Here is a 20581-nt window from a genome sequence, read left to right on the forward strand (position 1 = left end):
GTTAGGCACTTGAGAGTGAGAAAAGTTTTTCTTTTTCTCTGGACTTCCAGGGATGTTTTTACATAGCAGAAAGCACACTTGGAAATGTGTTTTTTGCACTTTAGTCTAAGCTGTACAATAGACACAGTATGATGTGGGAATGGTTTCATTTCCCTCCGGAAGGAGGTGAAAAGTCACCTCTATGCTGCAGTGGGAGAGTAGTCTGGTGATGGGGAGCATTTCAACGTGGATTTTCTATGAGCAGAGGCTGTGATAAGGACTTACATGTGACTTGTCTATATAGGGAGGTGATCTTCAGGAACAGAAAGAGGAGTGAGGGAAGGGCGATAGGAGAGCTGACAAAGCCAGTACAAATGTCATATTGAAGCTCCTGTTGTGAGCAGTGGACATTTTATTTTGCTGGAACCTCCTGAGAAATACAGAGATTGCTTTCTAGGACTGTCTTTCGAAGGATGGGAGGCAGAAGTATTTAATTCATTAGCTTTCATCCCAAGCAAGTTAAGATTTACTCCTGAGAGCGTTAACTTGTACTTCTGAGCTATATGTGACATTCAGGCTATCACAGCATTGGAAAAGGTCCCAGAGGAGAAAGTGTAAAATGGGACAATGTGTCTTAGTAGTGGATACTGGAGGCATGAAGTGTCTAAAGCCCTTATGAAACTGTCTATTCCAGTTATGACTAAAGTGAGGTGAGGCTTTAAGGATATGCACTGGACACCAGAATATCTCATATAGAGGGAGTCTGAGGTGTTATGGCAGATATTTAGAATTAGTAAGGGACTTACTTTCTGCCTTTCTCAGATTTTGGTCTGGAAGAAACTGGGGTTTGAAGTTGGATGGTTATATTGTACAAGTTAGGCATGGCAGAGACTATATACAGCAGCGATTGAGGATCACTCCAAGCAACAAAAATCAGGCAGGACGAGCTATACAATGATTGGAGGATGTAGAAGGTCTGAGGGCCTTCAATATGTATAATTACTTGACACCCTCCCGGACATTAGACTGCCCCGAGCATGGAGAAGGGAGGAAAGGGCACAGGGCAAGAACTTTGAATTTGACTGAGTACTTGATCAAAAAGATGATTCTAAAAGGTAATGCACTTTATATCTTTAAAGTTTATTCACCGCCTCTGAAAGAAAAAAAGAATCAGAAGAAATAGGAGCTTATGAATCAGTTAAATTCTATTATGGTGAAATAAAGATGTTTACGTTTTGATCACTTGAGTTATACTTTTAGAACTAAAATCTAGAATTCACTAGGGTTCTTTGTCTCCATCAGTATTAAACTAACTTGGCCACTATCTCTTGCAACCAAGGAAGCCTAATTAATACAAAAATTGTATTGAATGAATTAACTGACTATACTATTCTCTTGGAAATGGAATTTGGTATTCTGAGACAGGGAGATTCCAACTCACATTCTGGGAAGGGGAACTAAAAGCCCACGAAACAAAATGGAACCATGAGAGTGAAGCTCTTGGATCCAAGCAGCTGCCACCATGGAATAATTTTTAAAAGAGTATAAATTTTAGGGCCGTTGTGTATGGTGAGTACTTCTGATAGCACTGGATAACTTAAAGTAAGAGGATGAAAAACTCAAATCACTAAATTGTGACCTCATATCATGGAATGAAACCCAGGGGCTCTGACTCTGCTGAAAGACGTTCTTTCTTTTTATGGCAGAAGTGCTGAAGTCACTCATTGATGATTGATGCTGAAGACTGCTGAATTATCATGTCAGTTGAATTCACAATCCCATCAGGTCTCTTGTATGAAAGTTAGGGAACTAAACAATAACTGATCAAGATTTGACTATGAGAAAAAAACATCTAGGGAGATTTAGAGGATCTGGATATGGAGTGTGTCAAATTGGAAGTCATCTGAAACTCCCTGTAGGCATGTTGTTCACTAGAGAAAATCCTCATCTGCTGACTGGAGGAAGCTGCCAGTTCCCTTCATGCCCCTTGCTGTTGCTTATTAGTAGCCAGAATCCAAACTCCTCGTTGCCAGGACATTGAAATGCAGTCAGAGGAGGGAATGAAAGGTGACACACAGACAAACTTGAAACATTTGCTAATTGGATGAATCAGAAATCTGAAAAAATTAAGGAAGTTGGTTTAGAGGGTATAAGAACTAAGGCAGGTTCAAGAAAATTGTAATTACACTGTGTTTGTTGGTACAGCTACACTTTCTTGAGATTCTGAATTGAATGGATTAGCCAGAGCTAGAGCTGTGAGTCTAATGATTTCTGGGTTGAATAATAAAAGACCTGAATTCAAATTTGGCCCGTGCTAAAAGACAGGAATTGGCCAGGAATCCCTGTGCATCATTCAGAACAGAGGTTGCAGTCTGGCAGCCTCCAGCTTGGATCCAGCCTGTTGACATGCTTTGTTTGGCCCTTATAGTCTTGGCCCCTACAGTGTTTTTAGAGCAGTTGATTTATATGCCAAGAAACCTACTTACAAACTTTTATTTCCACCCTCCTTTTAAAAGATCTGGCAACAGTGAACTCATATTCCTCTGTGGCAACAATTTGCTGCTGTCTGCTTAAGATGGGGCAGGTGTGCTTCATTTTTCTATAGGTGCATCACTTGTCTATAGCAGCTGCATTCCAGTCGACTGTACTTGTTTAAATTTGATTTTGTGATCCCTGTTGAAACAGAAGGAATAGAGACTTTGAATAATAGAACTCTGGATTAAATTTGCCCTACATCCCACCTCTTCACCCAGAGAGGCCTCGGACAATGGGTTGATGAAGAATCTGTAAAAAAAGGATTTTTAGTGACTCTAGGCCTGGGATACTGGTGACAGTGTTACTGAACCAAACTTGGGTCTGCATACCCACATGTAATAAAGTCAATTTTTGACCCTGGTTTGTGGTGAAGGAAAGTGCAGTGTTCATTGTAAAGAGTCTGGGACAGCTAATGCTCAAAAAGCCCAAACTCCCCAATGGGTTTCAGCAAAGCAATTTTAAAGGTAAAGTGAGGGAGGGGTGTCCCAGGGTGTGTGGTCAGCTTGTGCACAATTCTCTGATTGGTTGATGGTGACGTAACAGGGCAGTGTCACAGTGATTGACATTACCAATCCTTAGGTGCCAGTAGGTCTGGGGGCTACATGCTCCAGGTCATCAGGTAGTTAACGTCTTCCATTTGGTGGGGTTTTAGCATCTGTAGAACAACTCAGGAATGTGCCTCAGACATTATTATCTAGGTGCCTCAGAGAGGAGCTAAAGCAGAGGATATGGGGAGGGGTCTGTCCTGGGAAGGCCCCATAAAGTTCCACTCAGTTACAAAAGGGCATGCCATTGAAATGGGCTCAGATTTTAGCAAAGATGGAGAATCTCATGGTGGCAGAGCCCAGGATGTGGCAGTAAACTGACAAAAGGAAAAACAGAGAGTAGACCTAGGAATATGACCTGATTTAGAAAAAGGGTCATTGCAGATGTAATTAGTTAAGATGAGGTCATATGGAGTAGGGTAGACCCCTATATTTCAATATCACTGGTGTCCTGATAAAAAAGGGGGAGTTTGGACACAGACATGCAAACAGAGGTGTCATGTGAAGATGGAGGCAGAGATTGGGGTGACACAGCAGGAGCCAAAGAACACAACTGATTGCCAGCAAACCACCCGAAGCTAGAAGAGAGACCTGGAGCAGATTCTGCTTCACAGCCTGCAGAAGGAAGCAGCCCTGCTGAAACCTTGATCTCAAACTTCCAGCCCCCAGAACCGTAAGACAACACATGTCTGTTGTTTAAGCCTCTCAGCTGTGGTACTTTCTTAGAAAACCAAAACAGTTCCAGTACTTGATGAGAACAAGATCTTCAGCTTTTCCTTCCATTCTGTCATCCAGTATTCTTTGAATTATTTCTTTTTTGAGGGAGAGGAGGCTTAAGATAAAATCTATTTCTTCTTTTTTTTTTTTTTTGTTTTTCAAAGATGGTAACAGACAGGCATATATATATCCCATAAGGCTATGAACAGGTCACCATGGACCTATTCAGTATCACCTCTACCCCCTATTCATACTTAAAATCCCAGCGAAAGCAAAGAAAAAGGAAAGAGAAATCATCACACACACACCCAAAACTAGATTAGCACTCTGTATTTTTCCCAACAGAAAGATTTTAATTACAATGAAAAATAACTGTTTATGGGATTATTTGTCCATGTGTAGCTCCCCACTAAGCTGAAATCTGTCATAGCAAGAGTTGTGTTTTATATCCATTTATTTGTACCTCAAATACAGTAGGCACTCAAATATTTTGGATTGAATTAAATATTAAGTTTGTCTTATTCTTAAAGTCGATAATAGTCATTAGATATAATTAACAATAAAAAAGCTCTCATGATTAATTAAACTAAAAAACTTAGTGCCTGTTTTAGAGTTCTTAAAATATCTGCTATTATTGCTTGTGTGATAGAATGCAATTAATTCTTTCAGAAGTAATTTTTAAAAGGTTGTTTCTCTTCTAGTCCATTATTCATTTCATGTGAGACTGTGACTATACAATAACTCAGTATATGTTATCATATTATCAAGTCAAATTGTCTAGAATTAAATGGAAGCTCCTTTTAGTGATTTAGAAGTAGAAATTAGCATTAATTACCACTGAGATGAAAAAATTATAAGCCATTTGTTTCCTGATGGGAGATCAATTGAATTTAAATTGATTTATCAATTTTAAAACTTACTGTAAGAGAAATTGTCAAAATTACCCTTGCCTTGTCAAAAATATGTCACTAGAGATTTGAGCATAATTGAAGCAATCATTTTCATAAATAACATCAAATGCTAGTAAATAATGCTCAAATGCTGGTTTCACACTAAGGGAAAAAAACCAGCAAACAAACTTACAAAACAGCTCTCTTTTACATTGATATGTCTGTTACCAAAAACTCAGGTCTGACTGCTTGCTGCTACTTGAAAGCCAATACAAAGAGAGGCACATATTGGTAGAAAGGGAAGTTTGCTTTATTCCAGAGGCCAACTTTCAAAGATGGGGGTAGGGGAAGGGCCAACTCCTCCATCTCTGCAGATTAGTGGGCAAGAGCTTTTAAAGGGGAGTTTCGGGAATGTACAGGCCAGGGTGGGCTTAATGCAGAACAGCGCAGTTGGCTCTGACAGTTAGCTTGAAGTTTGTCATGTGGTGGTCTGATCAGTGTCATCTTGATTGTTTTAAGTACAGTTAATCTTCAGTTCCGGGGTTGGTTTGTCCCCATTTCTTTGAGGCCAGTTCTCAGAGTTGGTGGCTTATGTCATGGCTACAGTGTGTTCATTATGTAGTCAACTTCTTCTCCCTGGTTGGGGTTTCAGTATCTATAAAACAGCTGGAAAGATATGGCTCAGAATATTGTCTATAGCCCTTGAGGAGGAACTGAAGATCTTTGACTTTGCTCAATGACTAAACTGTTACTATTTTGTTTTGCTTGATTATTTCCCTTTGTTTCTGTATTTTCTTTTCTCTGATTGACCTTATTCTTTGAGTAAAGTTTCTCTACAGACAATAGGCAGGAGGAGGACATGGGTGGGGTTGGGAAGGCCCCATAGGGTCCTGCTCTGTTTCATTTCTGCTTAAGTATCTATCCAGGTGCCCACCTGATACTGCCACTTTAATGTCTAACAGGCATTCCAATTTACAAGTCTAAATAGAACTCTTGATTTCTCCTGCTTTTCAAAGTTGTTCCTTTTTTTTTTTTTTGGTCTCAATTCACCCAGTCTCAAGACAAAAAACAGTCAGCCTTGTTACCATGCTTTCCTGGATCTTCACATCCAAACCAATAACAAGTTCTATTGATTTTAGCTTCAAAATGTGTATTTAATATAAATACTTCTCTCCATCTCTTTTGCCACAGCATAAGTCTGTGTTGTTGTTTCGTTGGGCCCTTCAGTAGCCCCTTAAGTGGTCTTCTTGCTTGTACTCTTTCCCTCTTAAAATTCGTTCTCCACACAAGAGATCATTTCACCATCAATGACTTCCATTGTATTTAGATTAAAATATAAACCAATTACTATGGTCTTTGTATCAGTTGGGTCCTTGCAGAGATAGAGTTTAAAATGCTAAGGATTTTGTGGAGAAACATCTTTGAAAGGGAGAGAGCAGGATTTGGCAGAGATAGCAATGAAAGGACACTGCAGATCTAAAAATGTCTCTGCACCCCTCCATAGCTTGCTGTGGAGCTACAGTTGCTCCTAAAGGAGTCCTGCAGTGGGGGGACATGGCGGCCAAGTCTTGTACTAGAGTCTTGCTCAGTCACTGGCTGAGGTCGCCACAAGGAAAGCATGCCATTAGCTTAAAAGGTGAAGTGGATATGAGGCTGCTTACAGCTAGAATCTATCACTTTCTTGCAACAGGGCAGGGAATCCTCTTTTGAAGATGAATTTGGGTAGCGAGTTTCTGTCCCTGCACTACCTTAAGGTGCTTTGGGTCCTCATTCAGATCTTTTAACTCATGGCATCCTTCCTTGCAGTCACTGCCCTCGAATTTTCTTGTAACATCAAATCCTTTCCTGCCTCAGAATCTATTTCCTCTGGAGTGTTTTTGATACGTATTAACTTAATTTTAACAACAAGCCTATCAGGTGAGTATTATGATTATTATTGTAGTATAAATTAGGAAACTGAGGCACGAAGAGGTTAAGTAACTTCCCCAGGGTTCCGCATCTAGGAAATTACACAGCAAGGTCTCTAACCCAAGAGTCTGGCTCTAAAATCCTTGCTGTTTATGATTATACTCCACTTTCTTTATGAATATTCTTATGGCTCCAGTTTCAGCTCAATGATTACTTTCTAAATGAAGCATTCTCTGATCAGCCTAGCTTTAGTAATACCATCCCAAACCCACCCTAGTTACTATTTGTAACTTCTACTATATTTTCATGGACTTAATCATAATATAACTTTTGAAACTGATACTCCAGGACTCTCTTTCAAGATAGGGCTCTATCCTGAGGGGACAATACTGACAATGGAATGCAAATCAACAGAAACAGAATTTAAAAAGGAAATATAATTAGAAGTTAGGACAAAAGCAGCAGAGAATCTCAGAAAACAAGGTGCCATATTTTTAACACTACAAAAACAAGAGAAAGAGGGCTTTGTGACATTAGAAAAATTTCTGAACCAAGTCTCCTAAAAGTATAGAAAAAATAAAATGTACCCAAAAAAGAGATACGGAAAATTATCAAATTTCAGATAGAATTGCCATAGGATAAATGAATTTAAGGAGAAATGAGTATTCCTACAGAGATTAAATTCTGCCAGAAAAGTTTGTTCAAAAAGCAGATCAAAACTGTAACATATTATTTTTAAATGAGCCAAAAGACATTAGGAAAAATAATTAAAAACATTAAAGGACAATATAAATCAGAATTAGAAACCTTCAGAAAGGGGGAAAAGAATTCATGTAAAATTAGAAACAAAAGGAAAAAAACTTCAGAAATAAAGACTAAATTAGAAGAAATACAAGAAGAAACAGATGTTAAAGACAAGTGTAATAGGTGAATAATGCCCTTGCTTCTCTCTCCTCACCCCCCCCCCCCAAAAAAAGATATCAGATTCTACCCTGGAACCTATAAATGTTATCTGATATGGAAACAGGGCTTTTGCAAATGTGATTAATTTAAAGGCCTTGAAATGGGGAGATTATCCAGGATTATCAGGGTAAATCCTAAATTCAACCACATGTATCCTAAGAGGGAGACAGGGGGGGATATTTGATGACACATAGAAGAGAATGCCATGTGATGAAGATGAAGGTAGAGACTGGAGTGATACAGACACAAACAAAGGCATGCTGGCAGGCACTAGAAGCTAAAAGAGGCAAGGAGAGGATTCTCCGTTAGAGCCTCTAGAGGGAGGGTGGATGGTCGTGTTAACACCTTGATTTTAATCCAGTGATACAGATTTAGGGCTTATGCTCTTCAAAATTATGAGAGAAAAAACTGCTGTTTTAAGGCACTAACTTTATGGTAATTTGTTACAACAACCATTTGAAATTAATACAGCAACAACTAATGCAACATATGGAAAATAGGAGTCCCTAAAGAAGAAAATCAAAGAGAATATATAGCAAACACTAAAAACTATGACTCAAGAATCTCTTAATGAAATTAAATCAATGAAAATACGTATTAAAAGAACTAAGGGAGCACACCATGTATCTGAGAGTATTGACCTAAAATGACTGACACAAAGGTATATTCTAGTACATTTACTGGCATAAGTAAGAAAAGGAAAAGAAATTATTTGGGTATCTCCTGAGAAAAAGTCCATGTGACTTAGAAGAAAAATAAAATGGAATCAGCATCAGTCTTTCTGATAGCAACTTTTTATGCCAAAGAAAATATAGTAGTATATTTAGGATATTTAGAGAAAGAATATGTGAGAAAAGAATTTTTAGCCAGATAAACTACTCTTCGAATAAAAAGGAAACATATACATTGTTGTCACTATTCAAGATACAGAGCATTATTTTCATAATTATTTCTAAGAAATTTACTACAAAATGAATTTCAGAGTATCAGAATGAATTGAGACATTGATATAAGACTGGAGATAACCATATATGATTCTTAGTAAAACTAAGCTTAAATGAGAATATAAAGAGAAGAGCATTATAATATATAATATATAGTAAATATATGATTCAACAATATGAATATAAGATAAAAATGGAAGAGTGGGGATGGCATATGCAAAAAGTATAACTACAATTATTCATAATCAGTGGTTGTACTATTAATATTATTTCTGAAACATTTGTATTTTTTTTACAGAATGAAACAAAAATTATGAGATATCCTAGTTTCATCATCTGTGTTCTTGAGAATCATGATCCTCAGTATAGAAGAAAGGAGATGAAGAAATACAGATGAATTTAAGCAAGAACCCTGAAGTCCTGCATTTGAATTGGAAATATTAGCTCATGAGGTATTTTATTTATCAGTATCTATTTTATCTGTATCCTATTCTGTCCACTGAAAAGGAAACAATGACCAAACCAGTAGCAATGAGGAGGCCTTGTACACAGACCGTAAACTTGAAATATTACTTCTCATTAAAAGGGGCCAGGGCTTCCTGGATAGATAGTTGATTTTAGGGTAAGTAATGTAACAAATAAATCTGGAACATTTTGACATATTAAGTAACAAGGAAGCTATCAAAAATACTGTGATCATGTTAGCAAGTCCAAACTCGTTTTGCTTGCCACATGACAGGCCAGTTAATCGAGAGACAAGGTGTTGGAGTAAGGAATAGAAACTTTATTTGGAAAGACAGCAAACTGAGAAGATGGCAGACTAATGTCCTGGAGAACGATCTTACCCAAGTCATTTATTAAATGAGCTGTACTCTCCTTGCTGGTGTCAATGCCATGTTTATTTAGACTAAAGCTCTCTATATATGACTTTTTTAATGAAATCTTTACTCTGCTACATTTATGTCTTTGTCAAATCCTGTGCCAATTCATACTATTTCATTTACTATTTTTGTTTTAATAGCTGATGGGGCAATATTTTCTTGACTATCTTTGCTAAATTTTTTTTTATATGCACTGTACAATTTGATTTTAATGTTTCATAAATACTCTGTTGAGGTCTTATTTGAGACTATTTTGAATTTCTGAATGTATTGTAAGATAGTTAATTTTCACTCAGTCCCATGAATTTAAGACTTAACTCTTTGAGGATAGTGATCATATATGCCTGTTTCATGATTTAATCTCTATTGCCTAACCTAGTGTAGGCACTCAGTAATATATTTGTATGTAATATATTGTATGTAATAATGAATAAATACATAAATAAGTAATCTTTCTTTACAAATGATATACTATTCACTGCAATAAAAATGTGATATTATTTAGCACTGGCCTCACTGAGGCACAAATATCTCCCATCATTAAAACATTATTTCCCTAATTTCAGAAAAATCTCAGTTAAGCAGGAAAAGATAAAGATAACTTGCTTTTTGTGTGTCTGTGTGTGAACGTATGTTTATAACAACTTGTGCACAACATAATAAAAAAGCACATGTTTGGTTTTATTTAAACATTTCTGCCAATTCCATGATTTGAACTAATGCCGGTAATAGTAATAAAAGTATTCAAAATGTTATCTATCTGCTGCTTTGTGACTTTAACATTTAAGTAATTAGGTTTTACAAAGAATCTTTTATGAATTTAACTTTGTTAATGAAGGCCAATATCTGTCATATATTTCATATTATTACTTAGACAGGTTTGTGTTCTTATTTAAAAATTTTAGCCTTGCCTCTTCAGATGAATATTTCTTTATTTCATCCAAACACTAGAGGAAACTTTTTTTTCTCCTCTTTTCACTGTAGACAGACTGCTTTATGGCCATCAGTCTTACTCTAGACTACATAATCTCCACATCCCTTTCTCTCTAAGGCTCGGGGACTGCCTGTCCCTGGCACAGTAAGTCTGGGTGCTGACTGTAAGGACCAAAGTATCTCATGTGGTACTTTTGCCAGAACCCTGATTTAACAAATGGAGGGTTCCAAGTTTACAATTCATTCAGACTTACCTGATCTGAGACAGGGACCCTTAAGCTGCAAAGATAGTAAATTAAACAAAAGAAATCGGAAACCTTTAGGGACAGATGAATTACCTTCCTTGTATTATCTGGGTTGCTGTCTGTTAATCCTAGGGAGATGTTTACTAATGTCATGTATTTTCTAAGTGAAGGGGATGTGGTCACATTTCCCTTTTCTGATCTCAATGTTGCATGTGAAGCAAATGCTTTGACAAAAAGCCATGAGGGATAGTATGATTTATTACAGTGCCAATTCTCTGATGTAAATATTATTTAAATATATTGATATGTTAAGCTTATAGCTCTTGGTTTTATATCAGACCAATGCAGGAAGGTATTGAAAGGCTTAGCTGTGTAAATTTCTTTCGGTCCTATTGTTTGACAGCATGCCAGCACAGATCTTTTCCATGCTTTATTTTGAATGCTGAAAATAGTTTTGTTCATATATTTTAGGCAGATGAATGAACTTAAATGGTACTTTGCTCTTTTGCAGCTTATTTGCACACATGTTAAGGACAACATGAGATAAAAGTGAAGTCCTTTCCAACTGATTAGGAAGCAATTTAATAGAGCTTTTTCAAATATGTGTTACACATTAGGTTTTTAAAAGTATTATGAGCTACTTTAAATGAGATTATTATGTTTTTTAAACTAATTTTTTTAAAAATCGTATATCTATGCATAGAAAATGTAAGCCCTTGTTTATATAAGCTGCTTAATAATCCATACTGAGATCACATAGTGATTTATTTAGTTATTCTCTTAGGGACTGAATTGTATCCCTGCCCTCCTCCACCAGTTCATATTGTGAAGCCCTAGTCTCCAGTGTGACTGCATTTTGAAATAGGGCCTTTGAGGAGGTATTTAGGGTTAAATGAGGTTATTAGGGTGAGTCCTAATTCTTTAGGTTTGGTGTTCTTGTAAGATGAGGAAGAGACATCAGAGATCACTCTCTCTCTCTCTCCACAGAGGAAAGACCATGTGAGGACAGAAAGAGAAGACATCATGCAAGGTAAGGAGAGGTTTCACTGAAAACCAACCCTAACAGTACCTTGATCTTGGTCTTCCGGCCTCCATGACTGTGAGAAATAAATTTCTGTTGTTTAAGTCACCCAACCTGTGATTTGTGTTATGGCAGCCCGAGCAGACTAATACATCTGGTTAGTGCACATTTAATTTTGGTCTATATGTTTCACTATTGCTATTTGCTATTATGTATTACTATTTACTATTATGTTCTATTTTACTAATATATTTACTACTATATTTTATGATATAGTTACTAAATACTAATTGTGTATCTTTGCTACATGTTTTATAACTATATTGACATAATGGGAATTCTTGGCATAAATCTTTAGGTACATCTTTATATTTTTCTAGTAAAATTCCATTTGTGGCAATACCAAGCCAAAAGCTACACCTTTTTGTGTCAAAAGCTAGGAGAAATTTTTGTCTAAAATTCTTTGTCTAGATACATTTTATACAAGCGTACATGGACGTCAGTTGCACATGAGGGCCCCTTTCAGCGCAGGCTTGCCCAAATTGCATTTTAGCAAAAAAAATTTTTTTTCTGGAATAAAAAGTAAAGGCCCTTTTTTGGCATTTGAATATAGATTTCTTTGATTACTTTTGAATTTGATAGTCTTTACATATTTATGTGTTATTTTTTATTTCTTCTACACTGGATTCTCCTTCACATTTTTTGCCCATTTTTCTGGTTGTGTATCCTTTGAATACTAATGATAAAACTAATGAAGTTACACTCTTAAAACTTCTCCCCCTTTCACTTCTGAACACATAATTGATGTAGGGCTTAAAAAGAACTGTATCTAAGTTGCATCTCTGCCAGACATTTAATATATTCATTTATTCACCTATCATTTGATGAATATTTATTAAATATCTTCTGCGTACCTGACAATACTCTAGGCCCTACTATTAGAGGACTGAACAAAATACTGTCTTTACTGTCTGAAATTTGTGTTCTTGTAAAGAAGTGACAGGAAGCAAGTGATGTGTCAGGTGGTGTTAAGAGCACAAAAGAGAGTGAAGCATATAAGACGGGTCAAGAGTAGGGAGGGTGACACAATTTTGCGTAAGTGTGTCAGGGAAGGTCTCCAACAAAGTGACTTCTAAGATCTAAGGAAAGTATGAGAGTTGGCCAAGCAGCTGTCTGGTGGAAAAGCTTTCCATGAACTGGGAAATGCAAATGCAGAGACCTTGAAGCCAATGTGTCCTTGTAAGATATCAGCTTTAAAAAATTATATATTGTTGCTGATGTTGGAGAGGGAAAATTTCTCCCTCTACTCATCTTGAGTTCCTGTGGCTGAACTACTGATAAAATTGACATAAGGCAGATTAACAAGAGAAAAAGAAATAACTTTTAATTTGTGCACAAGGGGGTCTCATAGAAATGGGACCTAAGAAGTGGCCAAAGCAGGCAGCTTTTATACTTTGAGACAAAGACAATAAATTTGTAAGGAATTGACAGGACAAAGAACCTTAGGTTTGGATGCTTAATTGGTACAGAATCTAAACAAAGTATGGGCTTAGGGTAGTAAATTAAAGAAGTAACAAGATTTGTTTATATATACTTCTTGGCTCCAATTCCCTGTCTCTGGTAATAAGGGTATCCTTCCACCTCCAGATGCAGAGAGTGCACCTTTCACATGAGAGATTCATTTCCTGCTTTCAGGGGAACAGAGAGGAGGGTCAAAATGTCCGTCTTGCATTAGCTGTTTCTTAAGTTTAAAATTAATTCAAAATAGTCAATGTTCTTTTGAGGAATATTTTGGGAGGGCCTGCCCGTGGCTCTGAATCACATATGGTATTTCCAAGAGCCTACGTTCCCTATGAATTTAGTATTCAATAGAAGATGAATCTTCATTTAAGTACTAAAATGGTTGGGATTAGAGTTACTACTGTGTATTCTCTTTGGTTAATTGTTCAACCAATATTTTTGAGCTAGGCCATTTCTCGGACACTTGGGCACATCACTGGACTAACAGACACAACTTTCAATACTTTTTGATTAGGGCTGTAATTTATTGCTATGTTGAAATGATGGTAGAAACTGTTGCTTTAGATGGTGTAATACTTAAGGTTTTTATGACAGGATTTCGAAACATGGGTTTCCTGGAATACTACTTGAGGAATTTTAATATCTTTCCAAGGAAATATTCTTTGTCAAATAGATTTTGGAAATGCTACATGTCCTTCTCTTCTGTGAAGAGCTTCCACTAAGGAATTGCAAATGCCTTGAAGACTGTGTGCTTTGTATTAGCTTATTTATAGCTATGTAAAATCCCAAAGAAACACCTGTTTCTGATGAATATTTATTAACATGCTATGGGAAAGCATCTTGTGAAACACTGTGTTTAATTATTAGATAAGTACATTAAACTTTGATTTTTCCTCCTGAAAACTAGAAGAGTATTGTATTAGGAGATAAACTACCTCCCCAAATCATATTGTAAAATTATCTTTTTTCAGTAGTTTTGATTTAAGCCCAGTTATAAAATAATTCAGAGTCAGGGCAAGATCTTGTATTTAAGAAGATATTTTGTTAGGTTATCTTTCTTTACCAAAATCTCTTATTTCCATTTGGAAATAAATCACCAACGGGAAATCCTTACTTTGTGTATGTAGATAAATTTTCTCAAGCGGCTTCACTTCTTGGTGAATATCCTGTTCCTTCCAGTGCCTTGAAAAGCTTTTTGCTTTACCCTAAAACAAGGAATCACACAGTTGACCTTTCATTGAGCCAATTAATATTTGTATTTCATACTGAATTTTCTCTCAGTTGGGTATAATACTAGAGATATTTCAGTCTTAGATTTTTAACACCCCAGCTCATTGGGAAGGGGAGGAGAAGGAGGTGATACTTCTTTCCTGGACCAGGAGGCTAGATGTCCTCTCTGATGAAAGATTCAGAAGGCCCAATCTGGTCTGTCTTCTTACAGAATTTAATACCTAGAATCTAAGGCATTCATATGCTAAAGCCTTGGCCACCTATCATCTTGTGCATATGATTGCTTATTTTGCTAGATACCTAGTTGTAATCTCAAATTTGAAAAGTAACTCTAAATATGGTGTCATTATTCAATGCTACAACACTATTTATTTTATCATATATTTTTCCTAGTCGTCAAATATTTTTACTAGGTTTTTTTTTGGTTTAGTTAGATATATCTTTGATTTCTTTCAGAAAGTATATGTGAAGAGTATGTTTTCTATACTACCATGAGTACTTGTGTGTATGAGAGTTTCATTCATTTACTTTCAAATGAGGATAATAGCTTGGATGGCTTGATTTTTTAATCGAAATGCTTTTTTGAAACTCAAATTTAGGATTTTTCTTAATTTTTGAAATTAGAAAAAGAGAAAAAAGCGATATTTTTAGTGTGCTCCCTTTTCATTAATTATGCTTGGTACTAGGCAATGTCTTTCCATCAAAAAATTGAAGTCCTTCAGCTTATTAAAAATTTATTGTATTATTTCTTTATTTTTGCGTATTTTCATCTCATTTAAAAATCTTTTTAGTATTTCTATAACTATATTTTTAGGAGACAGTTTTCTGTATCAATTGTCTATTAAAGTGTACCAGAATTTTTTTATGAGTACAGTTTTATTAAAAGATACCATGAAGATATTTTAATTTTATTGGTATATACATTCAGTCCAGCTAAACACAGCTGGATTCATTGTTTAAAATTAAAAATTGCAGTGTCTTTCTTTGGCATGTGATTCACCTTTACAAATACTTTTTTGTTATCTATACAGTGTCTTTGTCACCTATCTTTAGAATCTGCCCTAACTTAGGTAGCATTTTCTAATTTCTGTTGTCTGTAAGCTAAATTCGCTCTCAGAAATCACCCTGGGATTGTCATTAACATTCCATGGTCACATCCTGATTCTTGTTGCGTGGACCCTGGCTTTGCCTTCCTGTGGGCTTGTGTTTATCAGCACTGTGATTTCGTGCTTTGTGCTGCTACCTATGAAACTATTTTCAGACTAAGGCAAAGTATAAAGGAGTGGAGTAGAAAAAGCTCCTAGCAGTTTACTTATATAGTGAGCTAGAATGAAAATTGTTGCTTTCCCTGCTTTCCTTTCAGACTTACATAAATAAAAGTAACTATTACAATACATTGTATATGGTAGGAGCTCAATATGCCTATTTCCTTCCCTCTCCTCTTCCTCCCTGTGCTTTTCCTAATTTACTCTTTTGCTAGGCTGTCCAGATCACACCATTATTAGGAGGTATGTCTACTAAGAGAGTATAAGAATGGTCTTCACAGTAAAGAAAGGAGTGTCTTTTTCACATACATGTAGGAAAGTTGAAGGAAGGAAGACTAGATTGAATACCCAGAGCCATTTCTGTTAAAAATATACATATATTTACTGTGTGTGGGTATTTACAAATCTTGTACACTAGCATGCACTTATAGTTTGTAGAGCTGGGCTGATATTAAAAATGGGTGAATAGTTGATTACTACTCAGTGTGATTTGGGGTCAGTGATTTCTTTCAAGTATCTCCCTTACTGGCTTGTACTATAGGGAGTATAGGTTTGAACTCTCTCTTCTCGTATCTTTCATGCTGGAGTTGGCTGACTCTTTGGAGTTAATTTTTGGGGCTATTCAAGTTTCCCCCAAAATTATCTTTTTAAAATTTTGATGATAATCTTGAAAATTATGTAAACATAATCTGGATCACTTGACTGAGGCAGAAACAGTCATTAGAACAAATACGTGCCTTAAAGTTGTGTATCATCTTGTTCTGAAGAGTAAGCTTTTGCTATAGAATGCTATTTTATCCGTGAGTAAAAATTTTTACTTAAGCCAGACATTATAATATATAATAGTTCAATCAATCATTTATTTATTCAGTCATTTAGCACTATTCATTGAGTGCTCAGGAGTCATAAAGGCAAACATTTTTCTTATTGTCTGGTAGGCAGACATTAAACAAATGATTATTATATATTTAATTATATCTCTCCTAGCATATTTATAGAAATTCAAGTTCATTGAAATTCACTAACAGATATTAATACTTCAGAAGAAAATTACATGATAAATGCTCACTATAGAATTGTAAATAAGGACTGAATTAATACATTTATCAGTATTTCTTACTGGGTATTAATACTTTGTCTTCAGATGATAAAAGAAGTTGCACATTTATTATTATTTAGATGAATCTAAGCTTTGCTTATATTCAGCAGCAATTGTACGAAACTTTTGAGGCTGTAATCTTTTGGGTAGATGTGGGTACTTCTTCACAGCTGTCTATAGCAGTTAGTAATGTAATGCAAGACTTTGGATGAAAATGATAATAGTAATGTTTTATTTCTCTGAACAAATGTGAGTGCTAAGGAAAGTAATCAATTTAGAAGATATTTTAGTTGGAAAATGATGACTGCATGATACTGAATAAGCTGTTAAAAGGAGATATGAATAATTAATCTTGCCATAATAGAAGCATAAGTAAAGAATATTCACTTTTTATGACAAGAATAGTTTTATCCCATAATATGTAATTTGAAATTTCTATGGGAAATGGACCATTCAAATAGAAGATAAGAGAAACTTAGATAATATTTTCCAATAGTAAGCATGTATGTCAATGGGCAAAAGGGGCTGCTTCATTAAAAAAATTATATTATGTCAAATTATGTCATCACCATTCATAGTCTATGTGTATGTGACTCCAAAACAATTACACAGAGAAAAGCCCCTAATACATTTTGGGGGGAAGGCGCCAGAATAATGTTGAATTACCAGTTTGACATTTTAAATAACTAAATCAACAGGGATTTTGAATGGATCAAATCAGTTGCTCTTACAGATTTAGGTATATACCAACCAGGCTTAAGATAGTATCTCTAGGGATTAGTGAAGGCCTCTCCTCCACCCAGGCAGTTTTAATGTAGAAAATTATCCCAAAGAGGAAGTCTAATTCTACCTCCTGCATGTGGCTGGAGGCTAGCAATACATTGTTCAGGAACTGCAGGAAACCTCTCTGCTTCTTCTGAAATGATTCCCTTGACATACATTCAAACAGGACTAGAGAAAATAATCTCCAACATTGTTGGAGGTCAATTATGTAATCACTGGGAAGACAGTTACATCATATTCTTCAAGAAAAATACAAGAAGCTACAGCTGAAAGAAGTGTGTGTGTGTGTGTGTAAGAGAAAGAGACAGAGAGATCGAAAGGAAGACAAAAAAAGAGACAGAGACAGGGAGATTTGGCTGCTGGCTGGTATTTTGCTGTTTATCTTTATTAATAAAGGGAGTAAATCTTATTGTTCATCTCCTTGTCTTGTGGTGTCTATGTTTGGTCCTCCCTTCTGCATGCACTCCTTGCCATGACCCTTCTCCAATTATGGGTCAGGAAAAAGAACCACTTCTTACCATTTTTGAATATGAACTCAGGCACAGAAATTCTATCTTGGCATCTACTTTATTTTCTCATTGGAGAAGCAGATTTCAAAGCACAAGATTTTTTTTTTTATGGAGTTTTTAATGCTAAACAAAGGAAACAAAACTTTGGAAATGTTGTGTTCCTAATGAATTATTACTTCTTAAGGGGGAAAAGTTTTCAAAATGAGTTTTATATTTCTTAGAGGAAATTATGTTTTTTCCTCTAGTGTATTTATAAGATAAATGAATAAACCCAAAGGGCTTCATTTTGATTGTTGTTCTTCTATTAGCATTGCAGCTTTAGTTGTAAACATTTTTTAGGATGTTTCATAAAAAAACTTTTGGAAAGTTTAGTTATTTATATATGGCTAACATATCATGCTTTTCTAACAGAATATTTAACTTTTTTGCCAAATGTACACTGTTTGAAAATTAGTCATTTGTCTTGTGTTAAGTTTAAATAATACATTTTTGGGTAGCATATCTGTTACATAGCTTACAGAGCTGGGGACAAGTTGAACTGTTAATGAATATCTCTTCTTCCTTCATTTCACAGTGTAATTGCCTTCCATGGTGGATTTTTTCCTAAAGAAACCTGTCAGACGAATTGTTTCCCTTTTCCCCTGTGCCATGATGTTTTCCCTTGGCAACACATTTTTAACAATTATTTTCATTATTTATTGTGAGACATTTATTACATAACAAAGTAATACTATAAACTAAAATAAATAATAAAGTGATTACTACTGTAAACCATCCAGATTATGAAATCAAACATCACCAATATCATTAAAGCTACTCCCTATCATCCTGTGATCTCATTACTCCCCATCAGAGGTAAGTTTCTTTTTCTTCACACACTTGATCACTTGGCTTCAGGGCATTTACTTTTGCTTGATTTCTTCTTAACTCAGTGCTGCTTTTTAAAAATCTTTGCTGGCATTTTCTTCTCTTCCAACACTGAAATGCTCCAGGTTTTGGTCGTCAGTACTCCGATCTCCTCTGTCTATAGTCACTTTCCAGGTGATCTCATCCAGACTCAGCTTTTTAAAAATTATTATGACCTTGAAGATTTCCATATTTTAATTGCCAGCCAAGGAATTTTCTCTGAATACTAAACTCCTATATCTAATTCCCTACTCAATTTCTCCATTTAGAGCATTAAATAGCTGCCTCAAATTTAATATATCCACAACCCAAACCTCATTTTTCAGCCTCACTGCCCAACTTCTACCTCGCACATTTTCTCCAACTCTTCCAGATGCCTAATCGAAACACCTTCGAGTCTCTTACTTCTCTTTTTCTCATAACCCACATTCAATGCCTTGGGAAATTGTTTGATTCTACATTCAGAATTCTATCTGGAATCAATTCTCACTACTTCCAGGGATGCCATCCTAGTTCTATGCCACCATTTTCTCTTGCCTGGATTACTGTAGCTTCTTGCTAATTGGTTTTCCATCCTCCTCGCTTTCCTCTTATAGTCTCTTCTGTGTATGCCATCCAAAGTGATCCTTGTGAACCATATAGCTGATCACATTTTTTCCCTGCTCAAAACTCTCTGGCAGCTTTCCATATGAGTCAGAGTAAACAACAGGATACGAGGAAACCACAAGTGATCAAGAGGAGGGCACTGAGGTCAAGACGAGGGCACTGGAGTCAGGAGAAGGGCACTGGGGGCAAAAGTAAAGCACTGAGCATCACAGCACCAGCACCACAAGGGGAGGGGGTTGGGTGGACCACCCAAGCCTCCCTCCCTTCCAGCCTAACCCTGGTCAGCAAGAGCATGAGAAAAACTCTTTAAACCACTATGCAGTTAAGCACTTACAAGCACCATTATAGACATTAGATGGTCACCAATGACAGTAGGGTTACAGCAGGGTTAAGGTTATTACAACATAAACGAGTTTTGTGAGGAGCAGTTAATAAAAGGACTTCATAGGAGTTGAGGCAGCTGACTGAGAAATGTTGAGTGTGGTGAGAATTCAGGAGGGCTTCTACTGCATGAGGTACAAAAATGGTTAAAGAGGATTCCACAGCAGTTTTCACAGTGGCCTTAACGAAAAGAGCAGTGACTCTACAGCTGTAAGACAAGGCGAGTACCCCTATAATACAAGGTCCAATTGCTGACTGTAATACCCTATAGGTCTATGATGGTCCCTGTGTTTTTGAGTGAGTAATCCAAGGGCATTCCTTCCCTTTTTACATACAAAAGAAAGAGGAAACTGATAACTGGGATGCCCAAGGATAGGTGGGTTCATTAAACTCTCCTTTAAGGCCTTGAAGGCTGTCATTCAGTTCTTCTCAGAAATTGGATTGCGGTTGTTATTGTTGAGTAAAACATACAGGGGTTTGGCCATAAGCAAGGAATTTGCAATCCAGTTTCAGCAGTAACCTAGTAGCCAGAGAAAATCTCACAGTTGGCACTTCATTTGGGGTTTTAGAAATCTGGAGACACCATGAACCCTATCTGGATCTAGGTGTAGTTTTTGTTCTGATATTAGATAAATATCACACCTGAGTTTAGGAAAACTGCAGTCTTTCCTTTGCAACCTCATATTCCTCTAAGGCTAAACGTTTTAGCAAGTGGATGCT

General features: G+C 36.2%; 1 protein-coding gene across 1 annotated transcript in view; it reads left to right on the plus strand.

Annotated features, from left to right (window-relative positions):
- The window catches only part of LOC123611833 (uncharacterized), an 853613-nt gene that overhangs the window by 476861 nt on the left and 356171 nt on the right, over nt 1–20581 (plus strand). The window contains exons 9-10 of the mRNA XM_074366584.1: nt 8780–8933; nt 11528–11570. The gene's annotated coding sequence lies outside the window, so the exon portion shown is untranslated. The remainder of the gene's footprint in view (nt 1–8779; nt 8934–11527; nt 11571–20581) is intronic.

The sequence above is a fragment of the Camelus bactrianus genome, chromosome 6 (genome assembly GCF_048773025.1).
Source record: "Camelus bactrianus isolate YW-2024 breed Bactrian camel chromosome 6, ASM4877302v1, whole genome shotgun sequence".
Taxonomy (NCBI): domain Eukaryota; kingdom Metazoa; phylum Chordata; class Mammalia; order Artiodactyla; family Camelidae; genus Camelus; species Camelus bactrianus.